At 38.6% G+C, this 7,683-nt stretch overlaps 1 protein-coding gene across 1 annotated transcript in view; it reads right to left on the bottom strand.

Annotated features, from left to right (window-relative positions):
* Nucleotides 1-7,098, bottom strand: part of LOC107698798 (gastrula zinc finger protein XlCGF57.1-like) — a 12,550-nt gene extending 5,452 nt beyond the window's left edge. The window contains exon 1 of the mRNA XM_016499904.1: nucleotides 7,075-7,098. The gene's annotated coding sequence lies outside the window, so the exon portion shown is untranslated. The remainder of the gene's footprint in view (nucleotides 1-7,074) is intronic.
* Nucleotides 7,099-7,683: the final 585 nt, after the last annotated feature.

Raw genomic sequence — 7,683 nt, 5'->3', positions numbered from 1 at the left:
AACAAAAGTGAGTACACCCTAAGTGAATATGTCAAAACTGTGTCCAAAGTGTCAATATTTTGTGTGAGCACCATTGTTATCTAGCACTGCCTTAATCCTCCTGGGCATGGAATTCACCAGAGCTGCACAGGTTGTTGCTGGGATCCTCTTCCACTCCTCCATAATGACATCACGGAGCTGCTGGATGTTAGACACATGGCGCTTCTCCACCTTCCGCTTGAGGATGCCCCACAGGTGCTCAATAGGGTTCAGGTTTGGAGACATACTTGGCCACTCCATTAGCTTCACCTTTAGCTTTCTCAGCAAGGCAGTTGTCATCTTGGCGGTGTGTTTGGGGTCATTATCATGTTGGAAAACTGCCGTTCGGCCCAGTTTCTTTAGGGAGGGCATCATGTTCTGCTTCAGAATGTCACCGTACAAGCTGGAATCCATGTTTCCCCTCAATGAACCGCAGCTCCCCAGTACCAGCAGCACTCATGCAGCCCCAGACCATGATGCTACCACCACCATGCTTGACTGTAGGCAAGACACAATTTCCTTGGTACTCCTCACCAGGGCGTCGCCACACATGCTGGACACCATCTGAGCCAAACATGTTTATCTTAGTCTCATCAGACCACAGGACATGGTTCCAGTAATTCATGCTCTTGGACAGGTTGTCTTCAGCAAACTGTTTGCGGGCTTTCTTGTGAGCCAGCTTTAGAAGAGGCTTCCTTCTGGGGCGACGGCCATGCAAGCTGACTTGTTGCAGTGTGCGGCGTATGTTTTGAGCACTGACAAGCTGACCTCCCGCTTCTGCAACCTCTAAAGCAATGCTGGCAGCACTCATAAGTCTGTTTTTTGAAGCCAGCTTCTGTACCTGATGCACAGCACGAGGACTCAACTTCTTTGATCGACCCTTGCGAGGCCTGTTCCGAGTGGAACTCGTCTTAGAAAACCTCTGTATGACCCTGGCCACTGTACTGCAACTCAGTTTGCCATCGTCTGTACCTGACGCACAGCACAAGGACTCAACTTCTTGGTTCGACCCTTGTGAGGCCTGTTCTGAGTGGAACTTGTCTTAGAAAACCTCTGTATGACCCTGGCCACTGTACTGCAACTCAGTTTAAGGGTGTTACAGATCTTCTTATAGCCTAGGCCATCTTTGTGGAGAGCAACAATTCTAATTCTCAAATCCTCAGAGAGTTCTTTGCCACGAGGTGCCATGTTGAATATCCAGTGGTCAGTATGAGAGAATTGTACTCAAAGTTACCAAATTTTAACTGCTCTAATACAAGATACACAAATTTGTATGGTCCTGTCAAGCAGACAAAAACATGAACATGAGAAATAGGACATGTGGCTTTGCATGGTTAAACGACATACAGCTTTTTTCACTTAGGGTGTACTCACTTTTGTTGCCAGCTATTTTGACAATAATGGCTGTATGTTGAGTTATTTTCAGAGGACAGTAAATCTGTACTGCTATACAAGCAGCACATTGACTACTCTAAAATATATCCAAATTTAATTTCTATAGTATTGTCCCTCGAGAAGATATACTAAAATGGTTGCTGAAAAGTGAGGGGTGTACTCACTTTTGTGAGATACTGTACATACAAAAACAACAAAAATTAAGTAAAATAATAAAAAAAAAAACGAAGTTCCTAGAAATGCGGTCTTGAAACTGCAGTCTCCGGATACAACAGCCTTATTGAAAACTCACATTCATTCTCTGCCAGCAGGTGGCACTTTCAGAACTGCAGACCTATAACTGTTTCCCCGGTAACTGCAGTAAACAAAGCAAGGCAGCACCGGACTTTGAAGCCGGTCACATAACGGACGAGAAGCACAGTGTTGTGTCGCGCCACGTCTTTACATTAGGTGCGTCCCAAATCGCGTACTTGTGCACTATTCTATGACATTTTGTAGTATAAATAGTGCAATCACACTGAAAATTCCAAAAAGAAAAAGTGCACTTTAAATACCCGGATGATGCACTTAAATAACCAAAAAAAACGAAGTGTGGAATGTTGGACACTTCATGCACTCAACTGTCGCACTTTAATTACGTAGCAAAGGGGAGGGGCTATCAGACTGATTATGAATGACAGAATAACCTTATAATTCATACTCTGCATGGTTGAGTACATAGTGTATAAGTGCATAGTGTATAGTGCGTCATTTGGGACGCAGCTATTGTTTTGAGTCGTTGCTAGGCACCGCTGATAGATGCCGAATGGCACCACCGTTGTGTGTACGCTCATAGAAAACAATGGGTGCGTCTCAATCAGCTCCCGAGCTCATGAATCAGTAGATCGTGTACGCGAATTCGGTCACTGGTCTCCCGAGCTCATGAATCAGTAGATCGTGTACACGAATTCGGTCACTGGTAAGTTCCCTGACTCACTGCACGTTGGGACAGTGATCACTCGAATTCCAGCGACATGATTATGTACAACGTCAACGGACAACATAGTAGAACGTCATCACTGGAATTAATAAACAACAGACAGGACTGATCTCTTTTTTATATAATTTTTTATTCTCTTTAAACACATCGTTCTGTTATATGTTCTTACAGCATTTCAGCCGAATATTAATTATAAATGATAATTAGATGTGTTCATTACCTGTCTAGCGATGTGTGTTTATGTTGAAATATACTAAAAACGGCAGCACTCATGTTTATTTAATGAGATCAAAGCCCTTTGAAGTTTAATCGTCACATAAGAAATATAGCAATTCTGGTCTTTCCGTACCCAATTTTAAGACCTCTTGAAATCCTAATTAAGACTTTCTTGTACAATTTAAGACTTTTTATGACCTTAAATTTGATCCAACTAAATTTAAGACTTTTTAATGAGCCACGGGAGCCCTGTTAGTAGAGCACCCTTTTGCTGTTATGCCTGCTGCAAACAAGATGCGTAGCCAGACACCAGCTTCTGGCAGCGTTCCTGAGAAATATAATCTCATTACTCATGAGCAATGGCCTCCAGTTCAGTAATGTTCTTGGGTTTTCGTGCTTTAACAGCCTTCTTCAAATCCCACCAGAGATTTTCTATCGGGTTCAAGTCAGGTGACTGTGATGGCCACTGTTGAATCTCCCAGGATTTCTTCTGCAACCAAGCGTTGGTGGAATTTGAAATATGCTTGGTATCATTGTCGTGTTGGAAGGTCCAGTGACGCCCAAGCTTCAGCTTCCTCACAGACGGCAAGATGTCTTCTATGATTTCCTGATACTTCAGTGAATCCATCTTGCCTTCCACATGCTGCACATTTCCAGTGTCAGTGGATGCAAAGCAGCCCCAGAGCATCACCAAGCCACCACCATGCTTAACTGTAGGCAACAAAAGTGTTCTTTTCAGCTTATGCTTCATTCTTCTTCCTCCGAATAGGACCAGAAAGTTTCAGTTCTGTTTCACTGTTCCAGAGAACAGAATCCCTAGACTTCTGTGGCTTATTTATATAAGGAAGTCAAGACAGTACAGAGAGAAGGCTGTTCTTATTTTATGTCACCATACCTGAGCTTTCGAATGCATGAATATTTTAATGAAAACATGAGCTGATTTCAAATTAAGAAATAGATTAGCGTGATTGATATTCAAATGGTAAGCAAGCGTTGCTTTGTTTACGGTTTGTATGTCTACAGTCCTAGTTTCGGTTTCCCTTTTTTAATGACGAAAATAGACTACTGATACAGACAGATATTTACTTACAAGTAGGGATGCACCGATACCACTTTTTCCTGGTGCAGAATGAGAGGACAGTAGTACAGCCTAGCGCATTTCACACAGGCTGTTAGTTTCACTTTTGCCAGAAAGTCGTGTATGCCTAAGGTTGAAAATAAATGATGTTTATAGTGAATGCCCCTATGAATGGTTTTATTTTTACGATTAAGTTTTAATCCAAATGATGCGTGTGAAAGCGTGCTTTGTTAATCAGCTCGCGCACATACAGGCGTTAATACTGAATGTTTAATATTATATTAATTGCATACATATACTTCGTAGACATCCTTAATCTCGAATAACTCCATTCTGCTGTCTGCTGTCTGTTGTTCTGTTGTTGGTGTTTCTTTGTCTGAATATGGCGCTTATCACATTCTGTGTGGTATTGGCGTTTGGTATCGGGGCATTTTTACGAGTACGAGTACAGGAGCTCAGTATCGGGCCCGATACCGATACCAGTATCGGTATCGGTGCATCCCTACTTACAAGCACACACAGTTCACAATCGCCTTTAGTCCTTTTGGTGCATTCAAATGCAGCTTTTTGGCCGAGATGCAGCCGACGCAACAACACAGTGAACTTTTGTCGCCACTAGTTCTTAAACATCAGCTTGGTGTGTCCTGGGATTAAAGGGGTCATGAATTGGGAATTAAAATTTTCCTTGATATTTTGGTAATTTGCATAATGGCAGCCTATGGTTTTCATTGGCTGCCCATGAATGTCTACTTTGACGTGTACAAATCTGTTTAATGCCGCAAATTGACACTTTTCACTCATTTTTATTTAAACTGATTCAGTCTAATTAGATTAATAAGATTAATTAGATTCTTATTAATTCGATTAATAAGAATAAGATTAAAGTGATTATTACATTTTGAATATGGATATTTTTCTTACAAAAACGCATCGATTCGCTACAGGAGGCCTTTGTTCCCCCCCCCAGATCCATGTGAGACACTTTTTATTATGGATGGATGCACTTCATTTCACTTATTTTGGACTGATGAACTGCAACACCCGCAACTCCGATTGGATTCATCTGAAAGAAGGAAGCCATATACACAGAGGATGGCTTGAGGGTGAGTAAATAATGGGCTAATTTTCATTTTTGGGTGAACTACCCCTTTAAGAAAGGCCGCAAATACGACCCCGCCACCCCTTTTTTGCGAGCTCTTCACTGGCTCCCAATTAGGGGTGTAACGATTCACTGGTTTTCTCGATGCATCGATTACAAACCCTGATGATGCAATGCATCGATCTTGAAACATGGATTTTGAATCGTGAATCGCCGATTTCGGACAGTAATCGCTAAGAATCGAATGAATCGTGATCCTTCACATGCTGAATCAGATGCATGAAAGTAGCGTTTGTTGCTATAGCAAACAGACTTTGGGCGTTTTCTTTCATAATCATCATTCGCCGATGGAGAGGAAAAGTTTAATACTATAGCATTTTATTTTATGAAAATGAGTTAATTAAGGTTTAATTAATCTCAGTGCATATTTTTGCACTGAAAGATAAGTGATCTCGTGCTCATAGAATTAAGACATGCCAGGCTATATCTGCAGCTGTATAAAAAGCAGAATGAACTGAAACTTTAAGACAATAAACACAATAAATAAATAATTTATGAATGATGCCGTGCTAATTGACAATTTATTACAGTACAGAAACTATAAAGTATATTTTCTACCTTATTCTGTGCAGAAAATTTATATAATTGTTTGTAGTATATAAAATGGTGTGACAAAATGTTAGCCTATTCATAAATTTGAATGCTCTTTCTTAAAATCTTGGCTTACATACATTTCTACATATGCCATGTCATGCCATAGCATCATTAAACTAGCATCTAACAATGGACAAAAGTGGGTTTTTTCTCTAACCTATGGTTCTGTAACCATAAAGGTTGCTGTGTAATTTGCCCCCCGACTAAGCATTTAAAGAATTTAGGGGAAGCATTTAAAGAATCCTGTGAATGCACTTAAAGAATGCAGAATCAAATCGTTAATCGAATCGTTCCGAATTTGCAAAAATCGTTCTTGAATCGAATCGAAAACCTATGAATCATGAATTGAATCGATTCGCTGTCTACCCAAAGATTCACAGCCCTACTCCCAGTTCATTTTAGGATAAATTTAAAAATTTGTTTACAAATGTCTACACAATCTTGCCCCGTGTTACATATCGGAATTGCTGCATTCTTATAACCCTACTAGATATTTAAGATCAGGTAATCAAAACCTACTTATGGTTCCTTGCACAAGGTTGAAACGCAGAGGAGATAGAGAAATTTCGGTGATGGGCCTTAGATTGTGGAACAGCCTTCCAGCGCACCTCAGAGCTGCTCCATCTCTATCGGTTTTTAAATCTCTTCTGAAAAGTTGACGATGTTTGAATGTGTTACTTTTTGATCATTTTGTTGTACAGCACTTGTCAGTCTTGTGATTGTTTTTAAATGTGCTTTATAAATAAAATAACTTGAACTTTATGACCCCAAATGAAGTTTGCTGAAATAAAAAAAAAAGTTCCCTTGATCCAAATGGCATGAGACTCTGCAATGCTGTCAACACTTTCTAAAGTTACAAAGAGATAAAAATAAAAATTAAATTACATAAAAAATAATTTAAAAAGTCTTGTTATAATTTGTCAAATAAAAAAAGCCAAAATGCACAATCACCACAAAAATAAAGCGCCACGACACATCCAAGACGGAGAACAATGCACACACACGCACAGTGAGAGAGAGAGAATGAAAGGATGAGACAATACAATCATATCATTTTAAGCCATCTACTGGTTAAAATTATATTTCTTTGTTTTGTTTTTTTTTACTTTTAAGATGTCAAAAATCTTACACTAAACAATGGCAAATTGTCCATGTTATCTCATCTTTTTTTTTTAAGTAAATTTAACAAATGACTATTTTGAAAAAAAAGATGTATGTGCGTGTATATTATATATATATATATATATATATATATATATACACATACATGCATACATATGTATGTGTGTGTCTGTATATAGATATATTAATTTATTTATAAGGATTATTTAATCATTTATTTATATAAAACATAGAAATCTCCTTAAAACTGCACAAATGTAGAGTAAAAACTTTAATACAGTGAATAAAATTACATTTGTTTAAAAGAACAAAAACAAAACATTTTGTTACAAAATCACATTTTATTGCCTTATCCTGAGTTTACAACCCAAACAACGGGTAGCTTACAAGGGTTAAGTTACTTCTGTACTATTCTCTGTATAAATATACTTCTGTACATTATCTATGTCTGTAGAGCTAGACATTTCAATAAGGATCAGATGATTGAGTTCATCTTTGAGAATGAAAACCAACCTGTTTGTTCCTCAGTATCATTATTTTTGGCTCTGAATGCTTCTTCAATCTTCAGGTCTTCACTCTCCTCTTTAATAAACGCCATCTTTATAATAGTGTGTCACGTGGATTTAAGTTGCTTCACCAGGAGTTTTTCTGTGACTTTACACTGAACGGTTTCTATGGATTTAAACAAAACTAATTCTTAAAACACAAACCGTCCTTCAGCCGAATCACAACACATGCCGAGCGCGTCGCAGCCTATGACGTCATATATCCACACCAAAATAAAAGTCCAGATCACAGGCTGCTGTCTATAATCACAAAAGGGCATGGAAATTTACTATTTTTACCAGATAATTTAAATAGTAACAAATGTGATGAAAACAAACATGTTAAAAAAAGAGTGCAAGTTCATAATGCAGAATTAATGTGTATGAATTAAAACACAATGGAGTGGTTTCCCGGACAGGGTTTAAAGGGGTCATATGATGCTGCTAAAAAGAACATTATTTTGTGTATTTGGTGTAATGAAATGTGTTTATGCGGTTTAAGGTAAAAAAAAAAAACATTATTTTCCACATAATGTACTTTATTGTTGCTTCTCTATGCCCCGCCTTTCTGAAACGC

The sequence above is a fragment of the Sinocyclocheilus anshuiensis genome, unplaced genomic scaffold (genome assembly GCF_001515605.1).
Source record: "Sinocyclocheilus anshuiensis isolate Anshui unplaced genomic scaffold, SAMN03320099.WGS_v1.1 scaffold1447, whole genome shotgun sequence".
Classification (NCBI taxonomy): Eukaryota; Metazoa; Chordata; class Actinopteri; order Cypriniformes; family Cyprinidae; genus Sinocyclocheilus; species Sinocyclocheilus anshuiensis.
Note: the sequence above shows the minus strand (reverse complement) of the source record. Positions and strands in the feature narration are given on the sequence as shown.